At 41.6% G+C, this 7,111-nt stretch overlaps 1 long non-coding RNA gene across 1 annotated transcript; it reads right to left on the reverse strand.

Moving 5' to 3' along the window:
- Positions 1-3,442: 3,442 nt before the first annotated feature.
- LOC116661520 lies at positions 3,443-6,034 on the reverse strand. The gene is made up of 3 exons (XR_004317403.1): positions 5,252-6,034; positions 3,833-4,181; positions 3,443-3,653 (listed from the first exon to the last, which is right to left on the reverse strand). It is a non-coding gene; the product is annotated as an uncharacterized LOC116661520 (long non-coding RNA).
- Positions 6,035-7,111: the final 1,077 nt, after the last annotated feature.

A 7,111-nucleotide genomic window follows, 5' to 3' on the forward strand; every position in this document is an offset into this window, starting at 1 on the left:
TTACCGGCTTGTGTGGGGCTGGCTTCATGGTTACCTGCAGCGTAAGAGTCTTTCACTTGGTTTCTGGGCTTCTCAGAAGAGGAATGTGTCCATGAAATGGTGCTTAATTCATGGGGTGGAGGATGGTGTAGGCCCTTCTACTCTACCATCTTGCTGATGTCACTCTAAATACCCCTTTTAAAATATGAAACTATTGAGAATCAATTTTTTTAATATTATCCAATTATTTAGATCCTTTCTTACTGATACATAATGCAGCTACTTACTTAGTGCCCTCTCTGTTGATGACAGCAGTCGGCCTTCACAGACTCTCTAAGCCCAGCCTGAATGGGAAGACCTTCTCACAATACGATACGTGTGTGGTACGTGAGGTTGGTGATATGCATCTTGCCACCTCTGACTTCAGACTTGCATAAAAATGTTTTGTATTTCAGCAGGTCCCTCCTTCTCATGGCCCCCTTCATCAAGGCTTATGTTTGCTCTGTTTATAGCAATGACTTCTAATTCTAGCAGCATTGAGATTGCAGTTTATTACTTGAAGTTCTCTCTGTGTTGCAAAATTCACTGCACATTGATAGCTAGTGATTCCAAAGTTTGAAACCAACATGTTTGTCAGCAGTTAAATCCTCCCACCCTTAAACCCTAAAATTAGCAGCACTCATGTTATTAAAATGTGTCTTTGGAAGAAGGACAGCATGGAGCTGCTCAAGTCACTGTGTGCACAGGGTTGGCAGGAAGATGAAAGTGCAAATTGCGAATCCCTGAAAGCTTTGATGAGTTATAGCTGGAAGCCTTGGCAACACGTTACATTTTTAGGAATTAGATTTTGATACTCCTTGTGTGAAAACAGTGAGCTCCGAACTGCTCCTGTATCTTCTTAAGAAGGGATCTCTCTGTTATTGCAGCTGAATTTTTAGTGACCATAGTTTGAAAAGAATTAGTGTTCTGAACAGCTCTTAAGAGATCCATGGAATTGTTCTTTTTTTTCCTTTTGCTTGTAATCTTTAAGAAAGCTATCTTAAAATTAATGTGAAATGCATCTAAACAACACGGTGACATCCAGTCATACTTTCATATTGCACGTGACAATTAAGGAGGCAATCAACTTACCGTGGAGACATCAGGGGCAATCAGAATATGTACGCCGAGTGGTGCAAAGGCACTCTATATGACTCAACAGACAAGATTTTTTGACAACCCTAAACAATTGTTGAAGTATAAAATAACTCTGAGATTAAAAGTGAACAAATTCTGACTAGTGTGAAACAGAAAAACAACCAAAGAAGAATAGCTTACTTTGAAACAGTCCCAGGTAGTTTTAGTATAATTTTGCCTGGCAAAAGGAACAGTGTCATTGATTTCCAAGGTCTCTTTGAACCTTCCTGTTTGAGCACCCTCATTTTCTTCTTTCAAGGGTGCAACATGTATTTTGAAGGCCCTGGTCAGAAGATGCACCCGCCATCTACTTACAGTTCTTTTTTTGTTTGTCTGACGTGGCTTAGGTGTAGAGAAGACAGTGCCCCGTAGAACTGGTAGGTTGCTTAATTTTCTCACTGGTCCATAGAGAGGATGTTTGAAAAAAATTCTGAGGTCAATAAAGTCAGAGGAAAGATACACAGGCAAGAGAAGGCAGGTTTGTTTTGAGCACTGTGTTTCTGTAAGAGCCCTAACTCACAGGTTGGTCCTGTTCTTTAGAAATAGGAGCATTTTACTAAAATACTCAGTGCTTCTTCCGCTTTGTATCCTGAAACTTTTCCTTAATTGCTCATTAGCGCCAGAATCTTTTGTCAATTATTATAAAGTTTTTACAAATGTGATTATGTCATGGGCAAACAAAGCCAGTTTCATTTCTTTCTTGCTGATGTGAGTTTGTCTTTTATTTCTTTTCCTTTCTTTTCACCTTCCAGTGTGATGTCGAAATGCAGTGGTGAAAGGGGCACAATTTCCTTGTTCTGATCTTTGCAGAAACATGTGCACTTCTCACCATTAAGTATGATGCTAGCTGTAGATTTTCATACATTTTCTTTATCAAACTGAGAAAGTTCCCCTCTTTTCAGCTTACTGAGGGTTTTTAACATGAGTGTGTGTTGGATTTTCTCAAATGCTTTTTCTGCATCTATTGATGTGATTAGATGATTTTTCGTTCTTAGCCCATTGATGTGTGAGTTATAATCATTGATTTCAAATGCAGAACCAGCCTTGCCTACCTGGGATGAACCCCACCTGACCATACTGTGTAATTCTTTGTATGCGTTGTTGGGCTTGATTTGCTAATGATTTGCTGAGGATTTTTACATGTTTTGTTTGTAAGATTATTGGTCTGTAGCTCTTTTCTTATAATGTCTCTGTCTGGTTTTGGTATTAGGGTAATGCTGGCCTCACAGGATGAGCTGTGAAGTATTCTCTCTATTTCTATCCTCTGAAAGGAATAGTAGAGAATTGGCTTAATTTCTTCCTGAAATGCTTGCTAGAATTCACCTATGAACCCATTAGGTCTGGTTCATATTTTTGGTTCTTTCTTAGGATTTCCATCTCTCTGCTCACATTGCCCAGCTGTTCTTGCTCGCTGCCTGCTTTATCCGTTAGAACCTTAGCATATTTAGCACAGTTGCTTTAAATTCCTGGTCTGATAATGCCAACATCCCAGCTCTGTCTGATTCTGAATCATGCGCTGTCTCTTTTTCTTTTGGCTTTGCTATAACTTGTAATTTTGTTTTTCTTGATAGCCAGACATGATGCAGCAGGTAAACTAAACTTCTCTGGGTGGGTCTGTAGTGATGCGGTAGGCGTCAGGGAGGGAAGCCCTCCTCTAGCCCTGGGAGGACGTCTCAATCTGTGAGTGAGCCACTGCCTCCGGACTGTGAGCTTCACGTGTGTGTGACGACTGTCTCTCTCCTTTAGGCAGGAGAGGGTGGCTAGAGGGGGCTGAGCATCTCCCTCCACCCGCGCTGCAGCTGAGTGCCCCTCCCCAGGTCCCGGAGGCACTGAGGAAGCCCAGTGGACTAGGCTCTGGTTGCACAGCTTCCCCCGAGGGCAGGCCTTGCGAGAAGAACACAGTGCTCTGGAATATTTCAAAATGGCGCTCTTTTCCCTCCCTCTGTGGGAAGCAGGAGGGAATTCTTCTCTGGCATTTATGCTAGGAACCCAGTCAAAGTCCTTGAAGGTAAATCTCACAAATTGTGGGGGCGCTCCTATAACTAGGTCCCCTTGGGATTTTCGCTCTCAGCGTTGGCCATCCCGAGCCTCCAGCGAGTAGCTAATGACAGCTCTGGCTTTCCTCCCCCGGCACTGGCTCCTGCAGCAGTGTCTGCTCCAGCCTGCCCGGTGCCCCCGCTCACCCACCTTCCCAACACATTCACACGTGTTAGGTCGTCTACTAGGTAAGCACCCATGACGCCGTGTTGCCTCCTCGCAGCCCTCTTTCCTTCTGTTTGGGGTGATGGCTTAAGCCCAGGAATGGATGTTGACACAGGCAGTGCTCCGGGTTCCAGTCGTAATGGAACCATTTGTCGTTCTGAGGGCAAAGGTAATTTGGCGACAGTCGTGCTTCACCGTGCTCGTGGGCACGGCCGGCAGAGAGGCAGAGATGGGCCAAGACCCTTGGCAGTAAAAACAGGCCATGGGGATGCAACCTGCTCACGTGAGGGGTGGATCTGGGTGTGCAAAACAAAATTTGGGTTAAAAGGAGGCATACAGAAAACTCAAATGGCAAATGGAGCAAAAAAGCCAACATCTTCTGTGGACGTTAATAAAAATAAAGGGATGATTTTAAAAGTGGCCAGATTCAGTTCTTTCTTTTCTTAAAATTTAATTAATTAATTAATTAACTAACCTTTCGTTGACGAGCAGCCCGTTTACAGCGCTGAGTCAATGGCCGGCGCACGGCGTCATGTTTCAGTCGTACACATACATGCATGTGTTCATTTTCATGTTCCTTTTCATTTAGGTTACCACATATATTGACTATAGTTCCCCGTGCTGTACAGAAGGAACTTACAGTTTATCAATAACCCTAACTCAGTCCTTTCTTAAGACTAGACAAAGGTTCTGGTCTTCGGAGAGAGAAGCTACGAAGAGCTCAGGGGCTGTAGACGGACAAGCACGTCAGTGAAACAGAAACTCGAGCAGGACCCACGTCGGAAACAACGCCGTGCGCACTGTGGTCCCGGGGCCTAGGGATCCTGGGGCAAAGGGGGTGCAAAAAGGAAAGAAGGAATGCACACTTCAAATATTTAGTACTGTAAATCATGTTTCCGCAAATGATTGTGAGCTTTGTGCTGAAACAGTGACAGAACAAATGGAATTCTAATGGATCCAAGGAATTTTAAGAGCTGCCTAAGTGCTTAACATAGTACACAGAGTAACTCTCGGAATAAAGATTATACTTAATCTGTACTTTTAATCTATCTTAATTCAAGAAATTGAGCAACATAAAACTCATTTTTTCCTATTAAAAAACGTGCTTAAAAAGCATTAGAAGCATTACTTCAATAGCTGCAATATCCTTTTAAAATTATGCCAGCACCTCCCCCCTTAAGTCTTCATTATCCTGTAGCATAGCTCGCTACCCTGGCTTGCTTTAGGCAAAAGTGACTCACACCTCAGGTGCTAAGGAAGCCGTTCATTCTGCTGCGTGTACACATTCCGCATTAGTACGTCTACTGCATCCGGATGGAATTACTAATTAAGTCAAGTCTGTGTGCATGCATTTGGAAACTTAATTAGCAGCGCTGATTTTTTAAAACCAATGATTTCTTCAAATCACTTAGTCCATAATAATATTTGTCCCCGTGGGCTGCAATTCTAAGAATTTTAATCATAATCTCTTTTTCAAAGTAAGAATCTATCTCAAGCCTCTTTTCATTAAGCAAACTATTTATATGAAATGCTTGGCAAGCAAGGACCAATCCCAAGCTCTGCTTAGTGAAAAAACAACAACAACAAAACACCTTTAGAGTCAGAGTTCACGCTGTTCAACACAGTAAATCCATAGTGCGTGTTAGATGCGCATGTGCATTTCCAAACACAAAGGCGGGGATTTGGTCAGGTTTTCAACTGAGAAACATCAGGCCAGAAAGAAGATGGAGAAACATGGAAACCCGTGGAAGATGGAGAAATACTCTCAATTCCCAGTCTCCCTTGTCTCCAGTTTCTTTTTCATCCACGGTGATTGAAAGTGTGTGACCACCAGAGCTCAGAGAGGGACATCCACCACCGTCTCGGCCGCTCGCTGAATGGGTCCCTGGCTTACCTAGGGGATTCTGTCTGCCAGTGAGACCACGCCAGGAGTCTGAACAATCCACCTGTCAGTTTCTAGAGCACGATAAACTTCAGGTGTTCACTTCTGCACTGTGGCACGGGCTTATCCACTGAAATGGCTTTACCTCAGATGAAGACAATTTATAGGGTTAACAGTGCAATGTCTGTAAAGGCGCTGAATTGCTCACAGCACATTGTCCACTTCCTGGCTTGCCCTGTGTCTCACTGGTTAAGTATGATGTAGACACTGTCCACCCACATCCAGTCATTCCACTTGTCCGGCACACATGGGAGACCAGCCCTCTTACACATCAGTGGAGGTGGAAAGAAGCCGCAGCCTCCGACCAGAGAACCATACAACAAACGTGGAAGCAAAAGCCCACACCACACGTGGGAAGCCTGAAGCCTGACTGGATTCTACAAAAGAACCCCCCAGCCCAAATAATCTAGTCCTTCTCTGCGTTCCACTCAAGAGCTCTAAGTGTCGTGGACAAATACAACACTAAAACTGAATGTTTTATTATTACAAAAGACAAATGAATTCAATCTTTGAATTCACTTGTCCTTCAATATTTATCTTCCTATTCCTTTCCGCTCTCAGAAATCATTTACAAGGGTTCTGTGTATGATCACTTATTTCCAAAAAGAAGAAATCCAATATGTCTGAATCTGTGATGAATTCTGATGCCCAGGAAAGGACTAACAGACTAAAACATAGTAATGTCAAATTACATCAATCTAAAAAAAGTAATGTGAAAACCTACAAGTATCTGTAACGTCAGAGGTTCATACTAATGCACGAATTCGTAAGAAGCGCTTTCATCGCAACTTCGTCATGTTTCCCTCTGGTTCCCAACTCTTGTGGCATGTTTTGATGCCATATTAAAAATAAGAGGGAAATTTTGAATTTAGAAACAAAAAATATTCTTTAACAGATATGTTTTACATTTAACAAAAATCTATATACACACATGAACACCATACACATGTATACATTATAAATTGTAAATCTCTTTGGTATCTTTCTGTTTTACCATCAATATTAGCACATTAGTTTTGTTCAGTAAAAGTTAATCTCTTATTTCCATTCTATGCTATATGATGATGGACTACACAGGGGAAAAAGCTATTCTTTAAAACATATCGCTTATCGGGTATAAAAAATAGGAATTCTAGGTAAAATACAGGCTATGATTTCTAAGAAACAATATATAAAGTACATTTGCCACTTTATAGAGCACAGAGAGGTTAAGCAACTTGACCAAGGTCACACAGTGAGGAATTGCTGTTTCAGGATAGAGTATTAAAAGCAGGGTATAAAGTTTACACACAGTGCTATAAAATAAGGAAAGGCACAGATACCTGTCTTAACTCTTTACCTCAGGCCTATGAGCAACAATTTGTTTCCTTTCTTATAAAATCAAGATGATAAGTGCTTCCAGCATATGACTTGCTACCATTATGTGCAGCAAGATTTAATTTGAATCACACAGGTAGGACAGGACACACTGTAAATTTCTTTCCCCTATTAAATTTATGTATCTTTTCTTTTTCACAAAGGAGAAACATTATAAAATGTATGTACAAAACTTACCTTCTTTAGGATAATGTAAAATGGATTCATTAATAATAGAAGAGGTAATCCTTGAAAATTTTCCACACAGTACAATGTATGTTGAAAAACCACTGATGTTTGGAATGATTTTCCTTGAAAATAGCCGTAAGATTTTAGTTAATTTTTTTAGCAAGTACTTTACTGCGTCCTGATGGTACAGGTGATAGTTCTAAGTACTCCTAGTCAAGCGCTGGCTCAGACCCACTTGTCTAAATAGGAGTCAGCTTGTCGCAGCCT

The sequence above is a fragment of the Camelus ferus genome, chromosome 35 (assembly GCF_009834535.1).
Source record: "Camelus ferus isolate YT-003-E chromosome 35, BCGSAC_Cfer_1.0, whole genome shotgun sequence".
NCBI lineage: Eukaryota > Metazoa > Chordata > Mammalia > Artiodactyla > Camelidae > Camelus > Camelus ferus.